The sequence below is a fragment of the Manis javanica genome, chromosome 5 (genome assembly GCF_040802235.1).
Source record: "Manis javanica isolate MJ-LG chromosome 5, MJ_LKY, whole genome shotgun sequence".
Lineage (NCBI taxonomy): Eukaryota > Metazoa > Chordata > Mammalia > Pholidota > Manidae > Manis > Manis javanica.
Window position 1 is genome coordinate 26,960,833 of NC_133160.1, and position 18,287 is coordinate 26,979,119.

The 18,287-nt window shown below is 46.4% G+C and overlaps 1 protein-coding gene across 1 annotated transcript in view; it reads right to left on the reverse strand.

The window, feature by feature from the left end:
- Positions 1-18,287, reverse strand: part of LOC140849500 (syntenin-2-like) — a 115,344-nt gene that overhangs the window by 84,096 nt on the left and 12,961 nt on the right. The gene's annotated exons all lie outside the window — the stretch shown is intronic.

Sequence of the window (18,287 nt, forward strand, 5' to 3'; positions counted from 1 at the left end):
GGAGGACCCACACTTCCCAATTTCACAATGCTACAGTAAAGATAGCGTGGTACTAGCATTAGGATAGACAATGGAATAGAATTAGGAGTAGAAAAATAAACTTTCATATTTCTGGTCAATTGATTTTCAGCAAGCATACCAAGACAATCAAATGGAGGAAAGAATAGTCTTTCTAAACAAACGGAGCTGGGAAAACTGGACATACTCACCAATAGAATGAACACAAAAACTTCACAAAACCATGCCTCACAACATTCACAAAAATTAACTTTGAATGGTCACAGACCTAAATGTAAGAGAGAAAATTATAAAACTCTTAGGAAAAAAATATAGAGATTTTCATGACCTTGGTCAGGCAATGTTTCTTAGACATGATACGAAAAAACACATGCAACAAATGAAAAAATAAATTGAACTTCATTACAATTAAAAACTTTTAGCCTCCAAAGGGCACCACTCAGAAAAAGATAACATACAGAATGGAAGAAACTATTTGCAAATCATATATAAGACACTAGAATCCAGAATTTATGAAGAACCTTACAACTCAACAGTAAAAAAGACAAATAACCCAATTAAAAATGAGCAAAGCCTCCAAATAGACACTTCTTCAAAGAAGGTATACAAATTGCCAACAAGGATATCAAAGGATGCTGAACATGATTAGACATCAAAGAAATGTATGTCAAAACCATAATGAGATCCCACTTCACCCTCATTAGGATGGTTACAGATACATGTTGGCTAAGACAGGGGCAAATTGGAATTCTCATACATTGCTGGTGAGAGTGTAAACTGGTGCAGCTACTTTGGAAAACAGTTTGGTAGTTCCTCAGAAACTACAACATAGAGTTGCCATCTGACCCAGCAATTCCACATCTAAATATATACCCAAGAGAATTGAAGACGTATTTCCACACACACACACAAATCTGGTTAACAAGTATTTTTAGCAACATTAGTCGTATAGCGAAGAAGTGAAAACAACCCAAATGTCTAAAACTGATGAATGGGGCAAGTGTGGTGTGGTCTGTCCATACGATGGAATATTATCCAACCATAGAAAGAAATGGAATTCTGATGCATACTACATGATGAACCTCTAAAACATTACACTAGGTAAGCAAAGGCAGCCACAAGAGATCACACTATATTGTGATTCCATTTGCATGTATTGTGAGGTGATGAAATAGTCTAAAATTGATCATGATAGTAGTGCAAACTCTGTCAATGATGTGAGTCATTCCCGTTGTCCATTCAGTTCATTCATCCATCAACTGTCCATCTATTCAACATTATTTGCCTTTGTATACTTTTGCAAATCATGTATCTGACAAGGTACACTTCTTTTTCTTTATAAAATAAACTGAATTGTTGTATAATAATGTACATGAAGAAAAGCACACAAATCAAAAGGGTTCAGCTTGGTGAATATTCAGAAAATAAGCCCGTATGCAAATAGCCACATCATATCAAGAAACAGAATAATACCAGCACTTGGTGCTCCCCCCATTCCCCCACTGGACCATTTTGACCTACCCTTCTCCCCTATCCTGATTTCTAAATCCAGAGATTAGGTTTGTCTGGTTTTGAACTTACTATGATTGAAATGGTGAGATAGGTTCTCTTTCATGGCTGGGTCTTTTCTCTCAAATACCATTATGTTCCTGCAGTTCAGTCATTAGTTGAATGTAGGTGTTGAGTCGTCAGCATTGCTGAGGAGTATTCTGTTGCTGATACACCACAATTTATTCATCGGTGCTACTTGGTGGCATTGAGGTTGTTTCTAGCGATGTGGGGCTACTAAACATAACATTGTTATGAAGATTCTCATTTAATTTGAGTTTCACTGATGAGTAGTGAGGTTGAGCATCTCATGTATTTGTTGGTCAGGTGGCTATTATTAAGTGATTATTCAGATATTCTCTCCATTTTTCTACTGACTTGTCTTTTTCCTTTGGGTTTGTAGGAGTCCCTTATATATTCTGGATATGAGTTCCTTGACAATCATATAGTTTATAGATGTCTTCTTCCATTTTGAGCCCGCTTTTTATTCTGTGATGTCTCTTGATGAACAGAAGTTAATTTTAGTATTATCCATTTTATCAATCCCACCCTTCATAGTTGTGCTTTTATACTCCCTTCCAAAAGTCTTTTAAAATTGTGGTAAAAACAAGTAACATGACAACCACTGATCCAGCAATTCCATTTCTGGATATATATCCAAACCAAATAAAATCACTGTCACAAAGAGATATCTGTGCCTTTATGTTCATTGCAAAATTATTTACAGTAGCCAAGACACGGAAGCAACCTAAGTGTATAGCAACAGATGAGTGGATAAAGAAAATGTGATAAATTGTGTATAACATATACATATTATTGTATACACACTGTATATGTATATGTATATAGCTTTTATATGTGTGTACATACATATACAATGGAATATTAGTCAGCATGAAAAAGCAGGAAGTCTTGCCATTGGCAATGACACGAATGAAACTGAAAGGCATTATGCTCAATAAAATAAGCCAGAGAGAGAAAGACAAATGCTGTATGATCTCACTTTATGTGGAATCTAAAGAAACCAAACTCATAGAAACAGAGAGTACATTGGTGGCTGCCAGGGGCAGGAGGCAGGGTGGGGGAAATTGATGAAGGTGGCTCCAGTTATTGGGTGAGTAAATTCTGAGGCTTTAATGTACAGAAAAGTATATATACAGTTATGAATACTATACTGTATACTTGTAAGTTAAGAGAGGTCTTAAAAATTCTCACCACAAAAAATAAAAAACAATGTTAACTGTGACTTGATGGATGTATTAACTAAACTTGTGGCTATCATTTTCCAATGTATACATGCAACAGATCATCCTGCTGTACACCTTAAACCTACACAATGTCAGATGTCAATTATATGATATTTCTGGAGAGAAAAAACCCAGAAATCTACCCTCTTAACAAAATTTTAAGTGTCAGAACAGTAGTGTTAACTTATTTCACTTTTGAACCACAACTGCCCAAGCCCCTCCCCTCTGGCTCAGGCAGCCATTATTCTACTTTTTGTTTCTATGTGTTTGCTTTAGTGGAATCATGCAATATTTCTTTTTTAACAGTAGCTGTCTCTATCCCTAGTTAGCTGAGAGATTTTTTTATAGTTATGAATGAATTATAAAAAATGAACTTTGTATAATCATGAATGTTGGGTTCTGTCAAATGACTGCTCTGCTCCTATTGCAGTGATCATACGGGTTTTCTCCTTTATTATACTAATGTGCTGAGTTACATTCTTTGAATTTTGAATGTTAATCCAATCTTGCATTCCTGGTATAAACCTCACTTAGTCAAGTATTATTCTTTTTAATATACTGTTGAGTTCTGTTCAGTAAAATTTTGTTTAGAATATTTGCATCTATGTTCATGAAGAATATTGATCTACAGTTTTCTTTTCTTGTAGTTTCTTTGCCTTGTTCAGTATCAGGGCAATGCCAGCCTCATAGGATTTGGAAAGTACTCTTCTTATTTCTGGGAGAATTGGCATAGAGTGGGTATTATATCTTTCTTAAATATTTGATAGAGTCCACTGATTAAGCTCTCTGGGTCTAGAGTTGTTTTTATGGAAAAGATTTTGATTATGAATTCAATTTCTTTAGTAGATATAGGGCTACTTAGATTTTCTATTTCTTGTGTCAGTTTTGATAAACTCATTTTTTTCAGGGAATTTTTCCATTTTATCCAAGTTTCAAATATGCTATCATTAAGTTCTTCACAATAGTCCCTTATCATCTTCTGAATGTCACAGGATCTCTATTAATGTCCCCTTTTCATTCTTGATCCTGGCAATATGTGTGTTCTCTTTCTCTTTCAATTTTGCTAGAGGTTTTTGGATTTGTTAAAACTTTAAAAGAATCAGCTTTGGCATTGTTGATTTTCTCTATTCCTTGTTCATTTTCTATTTTGTATATTTCTGCATTTAAGTAATGGCATATAATTATGTATGTTTTTCTATAAAATTGTCAAATAACATTTTTCTATTTTTTTATTGTGGTGAAGACAAATAACATTAGATTTACCATCTTAACCATTTTTACGTGACCAGTTCAGCAGTATTCAGTATATTCACATTGTTGTGCAACAGATCTCCAGAACTTTTCCATCTTGCAAATCTGAAATTCTATACCCATTAAACAACAACTTCCCTTTTATTTTAAAATTATTCCTTTTCCTCTATTTACTTAGAATTTGATTTACTCTTCTTTTTCTAACTTCTTAAAGTAGAAACCTAGATCATGTGTTTTACAGCTTCCTTTTTTCTAATGTAGGTATTTGAAGCTATAAATTTTCCTTCAAGCACTGCTTTAGTTGCATCCCATAAATTTTCATGTTATAACTTTTTAGTTTCCTAGTCTTATCATCATTCAGTTGGAAGTGATTTCTAATTTTCCCTTTGACCTATGAATAACTTAGAAGTGTTTTGATTAGTTTTCAAATACTTGGGCAAATTTCCAGCTATTGTTATTGATTTTCAATACCATTATAGTCAGAAAATAAATTCTACATGCTATGATTTTGATGATTTGAAACCTCCTGCATCTTTTATATGTCCCATTTTCTTGGCTATTTTGGTAAGTGTTCCATGTGTACTTTGAAAAGAATGTGTGTTCTGCTGTTGTTGGATGTCAAATGTTACAAATGTTAGTTAGGGCCAGTTAGGTGATAGTCTTGTTCAAATCTTTTATATCTCTACTGTTTTGATGTCTACTTCTTGTATGCACAGCTGGGAGAGGTCTTAAAATTTTCAAATATGATTGTGGACTTGTCTGTTTCTCCCTTTAGTTCTTTCAGTTTCTTTTATTTTTGAATCCCTAAATTGCTAGGCATACAGGCATTTAGGATTATTATGTCGTCCTGAGGAACTGGTTCTTTTATCACTACAAAATTGACCTTTTAATTTTCAGTAATGTTCCTTGTCCTGAAGTCTTTCTCTGTTTGTAGAGACAGACACATTTTCCTAAGCTTTCTTTGCTTAGTACTTCCATGATATATCTTTTACCATCCTTTCACTTTTAATCTTTGTATTTATAAGTAAAGTCTTATTTCTTCTAAATGATATGTAGTTGAATCTTGCCTTTTCATTGAATAGTCTGAAAATCTCTCCATCTTAATTGGTGTATTTAGTCCATTTTCATTTAATATAATTATCTACATGGTTGGATTTAAGTCCACCATGGTAATTTTTTACTTTCTGTTGGTTTCATCTGTTCTTTCTCTATTCCTCTTTTCATTGTTATTTTGGGTGAATGGGCTTTTTTACTTTTGTTTTGTATTCTGTTCTAGTCTATCTTGTGTGTTGACTTTTCGGTCTCTTTCTGTGTATGTTTTTAACTGTGTCTGTCCAAAGCTCTGCTGGTTTCTCCTCCTTGCAGTTGCTTTCTTCCTCCTAATCTGAGCCTGATTCTTACTCAGCCAACGCACAGACTCAGAAAATGCTCCCAGAGAAGAAAGCAGCTCCTGATTTCAGTTCTTCTTTGAAGGACTCTTACTTTTCTGTAATTTTAGTTTGTCTTGATTTCTTTGCTTCTACAGCTCTCCAATTATTATTATTCTTATTTAATTTATCAAATGTACATCACAGTGGTTCAACAGTCCCCCTCTCCCTCCCCCTGCCTCTGCCTATTCCTCACCCCCTTGGTAACCACTAGTCACTTCTCTGTGTCTATGAGTTGAATGGTGTTTTGTTCCTTCTGCTTTGTTTTGTTTTTATATTCCACAAATAAGTGAAATCATATGGTATTTGTTTTTCTCTATCTGGCTTATTTCACTGAGCATAATACCCTCTAGATCCATCCATGTTGTTGCAAATGGCAGGATTTCATTTTTTATGGCGGAATAGTATTCCATTGCATATGTGTACCACCTGTTCTTTATCCATTCATCTATTGATGGACACTTAGGTTGCTTCCATGTCTTGGTTATTGCATACAGTGCGATGATAAACATAGGGGTGCATTTATCTTTTCAAGTCAGGGTTTTTGTTTTCTTTGGGTAAATTCCTAGGGGTGGAATTACTGGGTCAAGTGGTTATTTCTATTTTTAGTTGTTTGAGGAACCTCCATTCTGCTTTCTACAGCAGCTGCACCAATTTGTAGTCCCATCAACAGTGTCAGAGGGTTCCCCTTTCTCCACACCCTAGCCAGCATTTATTTCTTCTCTTTGGGATGTTGGCTGTTCTAACTGGTGTGAGGTCATATCTCACTGGTTTTAATTTGCATTTCCCTGATGATTAGTGAAGTGGAGCATCTTTCATGTGCCTGTTGGTCATTTGTATTTCTTTGGGGAAGTGTCTGCTCAGGTCTTCTGCTCATTTTTTGATTGGGTTATTTGTTTTGGGGGTGTTGAGGCATATGATTTCTTTATGTACTTTGGATGTTAACCCCTTATCAGATGAGTCATTTATGAATATATTCTCCCATACTGTAAGATGCCTTTTTGTTCTACAGATGGTGTCCTTTGCTGTACAGAAGCTTGCTTTTTAGTTTGATGAAGTCTCACTTGTTCATTTTTTATTTTGTTTCCCTCCAATTATTTTTTAAAAATATTTGTAACATGTCTGTTTAGTTTTTCTTAATTAAAAAAACATTCTGCAGCAGGGGAATAGCCTGCAACTAACTCACTGCACCCTGCCCAGGAGGATTTCATGTCTCACTCTTCTCACTACCTGCTTTCTACCCGAGTCCCTGTTCTTCCCCAGCCCCATCCCTAACCTCACATTTGATGGACACCTGACACCTGATCATTTTGTGCCATTGCTATTTTATACATGAACTACTTGAAGCCTGACTGAGAATCACTTGGTCATTGCCGCAGCACTCTATTTCGGCCTCCGTGTGGGGCCAAATGCTTTAGGCCTGAGCTCTAAGTATATACTATGGCTAGTGTCCGATTCCTCCAGGTATTTGTAGAGTAGCCAGCATAATGCCTGGCATATGGTAGGCATCAACAGGTGTAGGCCAGGGGCAAGGGACTGTTGGATGAGGGTGGAGGATGAGGGACAGAGGGTTCAGAGGAAGGGGAAGCTCTGTCATTGCTACTGAGCTGGATCTGTTAAATTGCAGGGACATTTGGCCTGAATGTTTGGAAAAGGCTGCAGGATGTCCAGATGGTTAGTGTCTATGATCTAAGAAGAAGCGTAAGGGAGGATGACGACTCCATAGATGCTTCCCAGGCCTTCACTGAGCTGCAGTGAGTTATCACGGCCCGCCTGGTCTCCTCTGGCCCAGGGAAGGGGATGCTGGGCATTTCCCCAAGTCCCAGGCAGCCTTACTTGGAGAGTGCTGGGCACACTCGGTGGGGGGCGGGGGGTGCTCAGAAGGCCAAAGATTTGGGACCTGCAAGCACATTTGACTCCACAGGTGTCAGCGGTGGCCTAAGAGCTCTGTTCTAACCCAGCAAAGCTGAAAGACTCAGAAGTACAAACCAGTGGAAAATATCAAAACCCAAGTCCCTTCCCCAGAACCAGGTTCAGATTTGTTCAGGCTGGTTCCCGGCAGAGGTTAATTCTATGTGGCCAGAGTTCCCTGGGAGGATAGACACTCATGTTATTTCCCTGTTTCATGGGGAAGGCAGGCTGCTTGCTTTGGAAGCCTTCTCTTCATTTTTTTCCTCCATCCATGTTCCACCATATTTCTGACCAAGTCTTGGACAATTTTGGATCCTTCAAAAAATATTTATTGAGGTCCTGATGACTGCCAGGCCCTGTGTTAGGTTCTAGAAATCCAGTCAGATATGAGTCCTGCCTTAGGCAACTCACAGTCCATTTGGAGAGATGGATATGCAAGCTCGTGGCTGCAGTTCTATGTGGTAAGTAGCAGGACTGTTAAGAACAGGGATAGCTTAGAGGAAAAATCTCCTGATTGGGTGGATCAAGTAAAAGGAAGGTTTCATAGAAGAATAGATTTTGGAGTTGTGTTTTGAATATAAGTAGGAGTTTTCCAGGCACTTCCAAGAGTCCTTGTGGCTCCTATACTCCTGGGAAGGCATAAATCTTATCTGTTGGGGGGGATATCAAGGCAGAGGCAGGGCTTCCCTAGGAGGGAGAGATTGTTTATGTATTCCACAGGGGGAGGTCCAGGTAAGGTCAGGATGGGGTGCCAGGTCTCCATGGAGGAGAGCACACGGTGGTGGGGAAGATGGCAGGACTTGGTGGGAGCCAGTTTAATATGGGCTTTAATAATGTTAATTGAACATGGCTAATTGACCAGGCCTGGGCAATATGGCCTCAGGGAGGGATGAGAAGCTTGGAAAGGCCCTGGCCCAGGAGGGAGGAACCCCGCCTAGGGCACCTTCTGAAGGAAAGCCCCTCATGGGAGGGAGTAGCAGGATCTCGCTGAGGCCCTGGAGTACCAGCAGCGGGAGCAGGTAGCTCCATGGTGCTCCAAACGGGAAGGGGGACGCCGAGGCCGAGGCATGGGCCAAGCTGCGGAGGCTAGCCCTGCTGTCCCCGTGGGCCGGAGAGCGCTCCCCAGAAGACATTGAGAACAGCTGGTGCAAGTGGGAGTCCAAGGGCAAGCAGGAGAGGCTGGGGGTGTAGAGGGACCCCCAGCAACTCAAGCCTGAGCCCTCACTGTTGCCCTTGACTCCTGCAGGTGAGCCAAGTCCTGGGAGCAGCGTACACATCCAAGCGGCAGCCTCCAAGTCCCAAACTCCTGTTCACCAATGTGCAGTACGGCTGGGTGAAGAACCAGGTGAGGCGGGGCGCGGCTGTCTCCTCGAGATGCTGGGGCTGGAGGCCGGGGATCCCGCCTCCATCGGTGACCACTCGTGCCCACCCGGCCCTCCAGTGGGACTGTGGGGAACATCGGGCCTTTCACAGGATTCTGGGCCACAGACAGTTCTGGGATAAAGCTGGTCTGGCTGGTTTGTCTGCCAAGGCCCTGGTTGAGGCCATGGACGTTGCTTTTGACCTTGAGCGCAAGCCTCACTGGTCCATTGTAGGAGGTCGTCTGGGCCTGGCGCTCCCACAGCCTCCAAAGCATTGCCTGAGTGTGTGGTTTTGGTTTATCAGTGTGTTTACTGCTCATGTCTGCATACGGCCGGTTGCTCCTGTGTGGGTACAGGGTCTCATGGTGGCAGGGAAATGATCAGGAGGAGACAGAGGGCATGGAGGAGGTTTTCTTGGAAAGAAGGAAAAGGAGCCAGGGACTCTGGAAAGGCAGCCTCAAGCCCCATCATGCCTCTTCCTTGGCAGATCCCAGCCGTTCCCTCCTCGAGTGCCATGAGGCACTGTGGGGGCTCCCTCTCTCTGTGTTGGGGTCTCAGCATTAAGTGAGACAGCTCCTCTGTGCTTGCTGGGGAGAGGTCAGTGTGAAGAGGGAGATGCGCCCAGAGCCAGCCTGGCAGGCGGTGAGAGCACATCTGGGAAGTAGCTGGTACCTCGGCCTCCTCCTAAGACATGGACAGTCCAGTGCCCACCCCTCAGGCTGCTGCTATACCAAGAGAAGGGCAGGTTTGGTCATCAGTGACAACCGTGGCCCTCCAGAGACTTCTTCTGCATGGAGAAGCACCCACCCACCCGCCTGACTTGATGAAGCACAAGGTGCTAGAGCAGCAGGGCCGGCTCCTCCACCTGGAGACCCACACCTTCCAGAAGGACCTGGATCCTGATAGGGAGACGGCACCAGCACCATGGCCAGCACGCCCACTGCCTCCTCCACTTACACCTTGTTGTCTCCGTGAGCCCCAACCTCTGGGTTCCCGGAGTTGAACCTGTCCACCTCCCTGGGGCTGCAGTCCCCCCAGGTGTCCAGGTACATCGTGCAGAAGTCAGCGACGCCCATGCCTGTCAGCTCCTCCCCAAAGCACCTCTCACAGCCTCTGAAGACCCCTCCTCTGTCCTCCGTGAAGAAGAGCTCCCGCATCAGGTTCTGAGGTGGCCCGTCCTTCTCCCCTGTCCTCCAGCAGGTGCCCGGGCCAGGGGGGCCTCGCTGTCCCTGGCTTACCCCTGCCAGGCCCAGGGATATAGGCCTCCTGGCTGTATCTGCCCGCCCTGGCTGGTGAAGCTGACCTTCTTCCTCACCAGGGACTTGGAGAACGAAATAAATGTTCTCAGATGTTGGAGTCCCGGAGGCCCTTAGTTGGGCTGTGTGTCCCTCATGCCCTTAGGCACCAGGCTATGTCTCTGAGATCGTGTCATACTTCCCCTGTGAGGTCCTGGGCAGACGCAGGGGGAGAGGCCTGCCCCCAGGAGGCAGGTGCAGCTGTCTGGCAGGGGCTCTGGGTGATGCCGCTGGGGTGAGCTGTTTGGCTCTGGAAAGTGGTTCAGCCTCAAGGCAAGAGTGAGGCCCAGCAGTCCACTGGAGGTCATAGTGGCTGTTTGTCTCCTGCCCCTGCTGTGTGTCTGTCCTCCTCCACCACCAGGTGTTGCAGTTGGGGTCCATGAAAATGAGAAACCGAGGCAGAATGACGTTTAATGCAGAGGGCTGAGACTCTCTTGGAGACTAAGCACCAAGCCAGGGCTTCCCGGTGCCTTTATTAAGCTACAGCAAGTAAAAAGACAAGCATCAATTAATGATTATAGGATAAGTTTTTCATCAAGCTAAATAATTGCAGACTATTCACCTCTTAAAGTTTCTCTTCTGTCTTGTCAAGTCATCCGCCACGTGAGTCTCACGGTGTGTTCCTTATCTGGGTTTACCTCGGAAAGGACGACAGGAACTGTTTGCAGTTCTTGTCACATTGCTCATGACTCGCAACAGATTCCAAGACACAGCACCTATTCTCTCTTAGATTAGTTTCAGCTACAGATTAGGCTTAAACAGGAATTAAATTACAAGATTAACTGCTGGGTATCTACACTGGGGTATCTACAACCAGGCGCTCCTCTGCAGGGAACCCTGTGTTTACAGACTGTTCAGTCCCTCATGTAAGGGAGGCCCAGAGCGTGGATGGCACCTGAGCCTGGCTCTGCTACAGTCTGGCTTTGGAGTCCCCTGTTGACTCTGGGCTCATTGTCCCACTCTGGCCCAGAGGCATCTGTCCAGGCCTCTGCTGGCCCACCATCCCTCTCAGCAGCACCACACAGGGTTCTGGGGCATTCAGAGACTCTGAACACACAACAGCAGCCACTGCTGCTGTTCCACAACGCCCACGGGGCCATCTAGGCTGGGGCTCACTGGAGCCATGGAAGGTGGGTTGCAGGCCTGGTTTCTCAGAGGTCTCTGCAGCTCTTGTTCCCACGGACCCTACTGCCCAGCCAAGGCTCAGCCTTGGGCAATGAATGTGTGGCTTCCCCTCTCTCTCTGCTTCCATCTCCCTTTCTCACTTCCCAGGGTGCAAGCACAGGGCTTCCCTCTCCTCCCTAGCGAGGAGTCCCCATGTCACTGTGCAGCCTCCCCAGGGCCAGTGCATTCTCTCTGCTACGGAAAACTATGATCTGAGCCCTCCAAGGCTTGGTTCTTGGATTAAAGTTAAGGGACTGCCCAGGAGCCCGGATTACTGAGGCCAAAATACATATGCATGCTGTACCCCAATGTCGTCCCTGCATCCTTTTCCTAGGGCTGCTATTACAAAGTACAACACACCAGGGGCTTAAAACAACAGAAATGTATTGTCTCACAGTTCTGGAGGCCAGCAGTCCGGTGTGGGCAGCGCCACGCTCCCTCTGTAGGGGAGAATCCTTCCTTGTTTCTCTGGCTTCCCGTGGTGGCCAGCAATACTTGGTTCCTTGGCTGGCAACGGCCCACTCCATCCCTGCCTCTGCTGTCACGTGGCCTTCTCCCTATGTTTGTGTCATGTGGTCATCCCCTCCGGGTGTCTCTCCTCTTAAAAGGACACCAGCCATTCCACAGCACGACCTTGTCCTAACCGATTACATCTGCAGGCACCCGGTTTCTGAATCAGGTCACAATAGGAAGTATTGTGGTTAGGAGGTGAACTTATCTTTTTGTAGGATACAGTTCAACCCATACCAGTCTCCATCACAGATCCCCTGAAATGGCCAGGAAGCTCCATGAGCCTTAGGGACCCACAGCACAGGAAGTGAGGGCTCACAGGGTGGGTCTTCTGAAACCCGGGGGGCTGCGGAGGCCAGGGCCGAGGTTGGCCAGGTCGGCCACACCTGGGTCCTCAGTCTGAGCCTCTCTGGTGGCAGGCTTGGTCCTCCGTGCCCATCTGGCCTGGTTCTTCTCAGGGGCCACTGGGTTTCTGGTTGCATTTGAGGCTGGCAGCAATCAGAGAGGCACACTAAGAAGAATCCTGCAGCCCCTAGGGCAGAGTCCCCAGCAGGGGGAGGTCTGACGAGGTGAGATTCCGGCAGGGCCTGGGTCTTTGAGCCAGGGTGGCCCTTTCCCTGGCAGAGCCATTAGAGCCTGGTCCTGAGCAATGGCTCCTGCCCTGGTAGGGGCAGGAATTGCAGACCCTTCAGCCCCCTGCTCAGACTATGCTCAGGGACTGGCGCTTACATCAGTGCTGCCCCATACTCCCTGCGGTGGGCTCACTGCAGCCTGTCCCTTTTCAGAATCTCAGGGTGTAAGCACTGGGGGGCCCCCAGGGCTCAGCGGCCCTGACAGGGACACTCAGAGGCATGCGGTTTCATATCTAGAAACTGTTACAGTGGGGACTTGAGCCCAGATTGTTCTGAGCCCACGCCCTTCGATCCTTCCACTGTGCCCCTCTGGGCAGCGTCTCAGGTGGAGAACTCCGGAAGTAGGGAAGTATGCGGATAGTACGGTGGGATAAGCCGCGGGTGGGCCTCGGCTTGTGCCCAGAGGTGCAAGGAAGAGGGGAGGGCAGCAGGCTGGGATGTGGCCTCGAGGGTTTTCTTAAAAGTCTCAGCACAGCCCTGACCTGAAGAGATTTGGGTCATATTTTAGGACCCAAGATCCTGACTTAGGGGCCATCTGACTGGACACTAGGGACCAGGACATGTCCACCTCTGGGGGAGCTTCCCTCTGACTCTGGGATCGGGGGGACCCTCCACTCAATGGACCGAGTTCTGTAACAAAATTTTACTTCATTTGCCCCCATGTTTTTGTTTTGGCACTTTGTTGGTAACTTTCAGAAAATAATTGTAGAATCTGAGTCCATCCATCTTCTCCCCACCCCCAGCCACAGCCAACCACAGAGATTTGTCTCTGGCCACCAGAGTTCGCAGGTGGCCCTCTGGGTAGTGTGTGTCCAAGGCGCAGAATCCCAGGAAGAAAGGTAGGCTGCCTTCTACTTTTGTGAGGTGATGTGTGTGATGTGATGTGAGCACCTCTGTCTGTCCTGCTGCCCTCACCCATGCCCTCCTGGCCCAGGCCCTTCCTGAGATACCTGGTGGTTAATTATGGGGCCTCAGGGTCAGAGGAGCTCAGGACCCAGAGGGGAAATGGAGGCATCCTACAGGAGTTGGTGTGCGTGCATCTGGCTGGAGGCCTCGCCTCCTGATCTCAGTACTCCATTGCTCTCCCTCCCCCTTTTCCCTAGCCCAGGTGCCTGCAGAGTCACACCTGTCTCCTCCCCCATCTCTTCTCTGCTTTTTGTACCAGTGGCCTTAAAAAGCTACTTATTTTAGCTCTTTTATGATTCTAAAAGTAGCATAGGCTGAATATAGAAAGTTAGGGAGATACTGAATGGCATAAAAGCTAATAAAACCCATCAGGATTCTGTCTCCCCAAGATCATTTTGGTGCATTTTCTTCTAGATTTCTTCTGTTTGTGTGCACTTGTGCACACACTTGTATACACATGCACTCACATCCCCACACACTCACATTCATTTATTGCCTCATACACTCACACCCACATGACCTGTAACCTTGGCATTCAAGCTGAGTGATGAGCAAATGCCTGTGGCTGGAATTCCTCATAGGCCTCCCATAACCAGCCCCTCCCCAGGTCACCTTCTCCAGGATCCAGGGCCACATCCATGCTGCTCTGAAAAGAGGGGGAAGGCTCACACCTCCTGTTTGCCCCCCAATAATGTATTAACAACCAGAAAAATGAGTATTTACCTCCCATAGAGCAAAACCAATTTCTGGGCCCAGCTGGGCTGGGGGGTCATGACCCCACGGGCAGACTCAGGGTGGGTGTCCCTCCACCAGATAGGGCATGAGGACATTGAAGAAAGTGTGAGGACAGTTTTGGCCTCATAGAGAAGCCATCATTGTCCTCATTTCCTGGCACCATGTCTCTATTTCACACTTGTTCGAACCTTAGTGAGCACCTGCTGTATATGCCAGGCACTGTCCCAGGCATGGGGATGCCAGAATGAGGAATGCCCAGCCCTTCTCTGTTGGGGGCACAGATCACTCCTCTGTAGTATGGCTGCATCTTCTCATTGGTTTGTCCAGCAGATTATGCTACTGAGCACAAGCACAGCGCATCCTGGGGGAGGCTGGTGAGTTCGTGAGGCGGTGTGCTGGGGGACCAGGAGACGCAATCCAAGATGGCTTCCTAGAGGAAGGACCTTTAAGCCCAGCACCAGCCAGGACCTTTGCATTTGCTGTCTGCTCTACCTGAGAAGGGCTTCACCTGGGCCAAAGGCCTCTTTTTAATGTTCTGATAAAACATCCCCTCAATTCCTGACACCTTGGCTCTCTACCCCTGCTCTGCTTTATTCTCATCACCATGTTTCTTTGTGTGTCTACTTATCACACACCTCCTTCTCCCAGGACAGGACCATGTCTGTCTTGTTCATGGTTCCCATGACTGGCACGGTTCCTACTTAGCACATAGCAAGTTATTTGACCAATAACTAATCATGACTATTACCTCAAAGTCTGCCTACCCCAGGAGATCCCCTGAGACTAATCTCACCTCGATTTTCCCCGCAGTGGGCCTATGTGCGTCCTCTGTTCATCAGCCCTGGCTGGACATTGGAGTATCACTCACCCGGGGAAGCCACAGACCCTGTCTGTGGGCTCTGAGCTTCTGGTGGAGCTGCTGAGAAGGAGTAGCAGACGGGGGGCTTTGAGGTCCCAACTGGCTCTGGGTATCTGGGCTCCTTTTTCTGTATTCTAGGCTGAGTGGGTCCCGACTGGGGTCTGGCAGGATGAGTAGGTCTTGGATTGCAAGTCATGGGGAATAAAAAACAGTGTAAGTCAAGGGAAACTTCTGGGGCAAAGGTCTGGGGTGGGGCAATGAGGGGGTCTGGGAATGGGCTTCACTGGGACTGGGTGTTCTGTGTGGCAGACTGAATTGTGTGTCACCCACCCCTCAGGACATGCACATGTCCCTCATGAGTCCTTCACCCAAGGTGGCAGCTGGGGACCAGGGATGATCAGTGCATGGCCCACTGTCAGAGGGGCTTTTATACAAACAGTGACACCTGTGCATGTTACCTGTTGCCAGACCAGTGTCAGCAGATCTTTGTGGGGGTTGATAAGGAGGGTGTCTTCCAGCCGAGGGAATAGCCAGGGAGGAGGCCCGCTTTTGAAGAGCTTCAGGAAGCCCATGTGGCTCAGTGGAGTAAACTGAGGTGGGGTGAGCCGTGGAGGAGAGGCCCTGAGGGGCCAGTCGCACAGGGCTTATTTCTCTTCGGAGTCTCAGGGGTGTTTTAATAAAAGGCGCAGACAGTCTCATCAGGGCCTTGAAAAACTCCCTCTGGTTGCCTAGTGGGGATGGGCCATGGAGGCAGGAGTGGTCCTGGGAGACCTGGGGGCAGCGGGGGACGGATGCCTTGGACAGCCTGGGCCAGAGGGGCGCAGACCCTGACGGCCAGGAGCCGGCTGTGGGGGCCTCTGAGGTGTGCTGGAGAGGAGCTGTGGACAGCTTTGGCCTCCTTTTCCTTCAGAACCTTTTATTTTTCTTTTTATTTCAAAAGCATTCTAAACAGGTTTCCTAGATTATCAGATATAATTCTAAAGCTATATCCAAAACCAATGTTACAAACTTTTCAAAATGGGGCATGTCTCGCAATTGATAAGCACCTTGAATGAGTTTTTCCGTCTTGAACAGCAAGGCAGTTAGGGCTCTAGTGGCGGGCACTCTAGCTCCCCCTGGCGGAATGAGATGCCATCACAGCCCACAGCTCCCCTGCAGAGATGCAGAGGAAGGGACTCCGCTGGGAGGGGAGTTGGGCTTGCAGACAGACAGGAGTGAGGGTGCGTGGGGAACCTCTAGTTCTCCTCCTTGGAGTCTGTTTCAGGGTGGGACAGGGGGATGAAGACACCTTCCAGTTTGCCTGATGTTTTACAGATTTTCTCATTAAGTTCCTATGTGGTAGATCAGCTATCCCCATTTTACTGATGGGAAAACTAAGGCTCAGACAGGCTGATTAGTTGTCCAAGGTCGGCCTGCCAGGAGGTGTGAGAGCTAGGTTTGCAGCCAGGGGTTTCAGGTGTTACCACCACATCTGGGTCAAGATGCTCAGGATTTGGGGGGGCTTCATTCGGGTGGAGCATTCCGTCAACACTGGAGGCAGAAAAGTTTTGGGAAGATTGCCTGTGACAGGAAACCGCCACCTCCTGTAGGGGTTCACAGCCCCTCTTGTGGCCTGAGGAGCCGCGTCCTTTTTGGAAAGAATTCCATCAGGATAGGGAGAATAAACAGAGATGTGGCACTGCCAGAGCTGGACCCACAAGGGCAGGAAATGGACCTGGGGGACACAGCCATGAAGTGGTGCCTGCCAACGCCCCTCTGATGTTTGCTGAGATGAGGGTTCCTCTTCACACAGCCTGATGGTTGCAGTCTCATCTGTGCCTCAGAACAGTCCCTGCCAGGCAAAATGCCTGCTCCATTTTATGGATTAGGAAACTGAGGCTCAGAAGGGCGCTATGACTTGCCTGATGACACACTGGCTCCCTGCACTACCACCCCCAGCCGGAACGCTCACGCATCCACAGTGGGGTACAGTCACTCTGGTTTCACAGGCTGGGCTGCTGCATGCTGGGTGTCCTCAGCAAGCCCTGCTCTGCTCTGGGCCTCAGTTTGCCATGAGGGACTTGATTACATCAATTTCCCAAAATGAGGACCTTGCACCATACATGGTGTGTGAGATGATTTTAGGTGGACATAGGGTTAAATAACAACTGATGTATAGTGACAACAAAGATTTTGTTTTTAGTTTTCTTGTTTAAAAGACTGTAGAATTGGTATTTCTTCCTTGAGTGTTCTATAGATTTCACCAGTGAAAGCATTTCAACTTGAAATTTAATTTCTTTGATAAATGACCACATTTTCTATTTCTTCTTGAGTCACTTTTGGTCATTTATGTTTTTAAAGAGATTTTTCCACTTCATCTAAGTTGAATTTATTGGCAGAAAATGTTCATAATATTCTCTTATTTTCCTTTTCATATCTGTAGGCCATGTAGTGATGTCCCTTTTAATTTTGATACTGGTAATTTGTGTCTTTTTTTCTTTGATTAAAAGAACTAGGGGTATTGACTACCAATTTCCTTTCATCTTTCTCATGAAACTGAAGACAAAGCCTACATTTGTTTCTGATAATTCTTCAAAAATAGCTCTTATGTTGACGTGCCCTTTTTAACAGAGAGAGAACAAACATATCAGGGACCTCAGCATCCAGGTACAATTTAATTACATTTTGGGGAAAGTTTATAAACTTTTCAGTCGCTTGTTATTTTTGGGAAATGAGTCTGATTTTCCACTCACACTAGGCAGTTATAGTTCCCTTTGAAAACAAATTTATTTAAAAGAAAAATAGTTTGAAGAAAACTGTTAAGTTACTAAGACTGAGGTAGATCATAGATTTGCCCAAAGGAATGGCTGCAGTGGGACCCACAGAGTCAGATCACTGTCCTAGCCCGGGGCAGGAGGCACTGCAGCTAGGCACCCTGTCCTCCCTGGGAAAAGGCAGGACGTGGTGTGAGCCAGGAGGGCCTGCACGATGCAGAGTGTAGTGGCGTGCCCCTAACAGTACCCTGAATGTGGTCCACTCAGGAAAATTATCTTGAGGCTGTTCCCTGCCTTGGTAAGTGGGTCCTGGGGGCTCTGCCTGGGGGATTGGGGGGAGGTAAAAGGTTTGTGGACATCTAGGGGGTGAGGCAGACAGGAGAGGTAGTCCCACATGTGGAGGGTTCCTAAGAAGAGGCCCCGTCAGCCAGACAGCAAAGCCTGTGCTCTTCAGTCACAGAGAACATAGGACCCCCAACCCCACCCTGCGTGCCAAACCCTGTGGTGACATCAGGGCAGGACCCTCTCCGCCAAGGCATCTTTGCCCTGCAGTGTGTAGGGAGGCATCAACTTTCTCAGAAGGTTTGGAAGGACACTTGGCTCCTCGCACTGGGTAGTGAAAGCACAGCCAGGAGATCTGGGGACCAGCCAGCCCAGGCCACCCACCCTC